General features: G+C 42.5%; 1 pseudogene across 1 annotated transcript; it reads left to right on the plus strand.

Annotated features, from left to right (window-relative positions):
- The first annotated feature begins 200 nt into the window (after window positions 1-200).
- On the plus strand, window positions 201-775 carry LOC307050918 (proteasome subunit beta type-6-like; annotated as a pseudogene). The gene has a single exon. The product of its transcript is annotated as a proteasome subunit beta type-6-like (transcript).
- Window positions 776-1,582: the final 807 nt, after the last annotated feature.

A 1,582-nucleotide genomic window follows, 5' to 3' on the forward strand; every position in this document is an offset into this window, starting at 1 on the left:
CCTTCTCTAATGATCAGTTCATTACAGCAGGTGGCACCTTCTCATAGATAAATGTCAGACATGATATTAAGAAGAGAAATGATTTTTAAATATTTGGAATATTAACATACAGTATTATAATTCTTCCTTGGAGACTTTTTGGAACTGCTAGAGTTGTGGTGCTTTACGACAGTTGTTTTGTGGCCGTACGGGAGGCAAAGATGGCGGACACCTTAGTAGCTGCTCGGGGAGCGCGGCCAGCACCAGCCTAGGGGCCTGAGGCCATTACCTTCAACTGGGAAAACCGGAAAGTCTCAACAGGGACCACTATCATGGCCGTGCAATTTGATGGGGGCGTGGTTCTAGGAGCCGACTCCAGAACAACCAATGGGTCGTACATCGCCAATCGAGTGACTGACAAGCTGACCCCTATTCATGACTGTACTTTTTGCTGCCGCTCAGGCTCAGCAGCTGATATCCAGGCAGTAGCTGATGCAGTCACTTATCAGCTTGGTTTCCACAGCACTGAGCTGAATGAGCCTCCGCTGGTACACACGTCAGCCAGCCTCTTTAAGGAGATGAGTTACCAATACCGAGAAGACCTGACGGCAGGAAACATCATTGCGGGCTGGGACCCCCAAGAAGTGGGGCAGCTCTCGCTTTGGCCAGGGAGCGGGATGGCTCCAGCGGAGGGGTGATCCGCCTGGCAGCCACTGTAGAATCAGGGGTAGAGCGGAAGGTACTTTTGGGAGACCAGATTCCCAGATTCACCATTGCCACTTTACCACCTCCCTGAATCATAGGATTCTAAGATACAACAAGAGACACCCCATACTGATGGCAAATTCAATAAAAAGTTTGTCAGTGAGAAAAAAAAAATGCCTATGGGGGATGTGAAAGAAGGAAGCAGATTTGACTTCAGTAATTGATGAGGTAATCAGTAGCTTTTGTGCCCCATGAAACATGTTCATGGTTAAAACAAGCTCTCTCATATCTAGTGTTGTACTCGAGCCTCTCTGTGCTCTGTGGTACAGGAAGAACATACATCTGCAGAAGAAACATTCCTGCCAGAATGTGCATTCTTCATTCCTCAAGGATTTCAATGTCTCCCAAAAGATGAAATATTATATTTAAAGGATTAAGATATAATAATTGTATTCTTTGTAAAATAAAAGATTCCTTTTGAATCTAGGTTCTACCACCTAATGGACTGTGAGCTTATGCAAATTAATTTATCTTGCACATGTTCCTCATCTGTAAAATGATGATAATATTCCATTTGGTTGTAATGACAAGTGAGATGATGTCCTATGATGTCTAATTTAGATGGTAAATAATAGATGTTTTATTATTACTGTTATTGTTATTATCAGCATTATTACCTGTTTATGAAAGAACAGTGGGAGATTAGAAGATAGAACCCGATGCCTCCCATAAAGTAGCTAATAATCATTGGGGGACCTGATGTAGCAAGGAGCATAGACAGGCTGAGGTAACATATAACTAAGCATAGACTAAGAAATGAACTAACCAGCCTCAAGTTTCCAAATCATAACATTTTAAATAAAATCATTTCCAACTGTAATATTTCTCTAGAAGGAAG

Source organism: Hyperoodon ampullatus (assembly GCF_949752795.1).
Source record: "Hyperoodon ampullatus genome assembly, chromosome: 3".
Lineage (NCBI taxonomy): Eukaryota > Metazoa > Chordata > Mammalia > Artiodactyla > Ziphiidae > Hyperoodon > Hyperoodon ampullatus.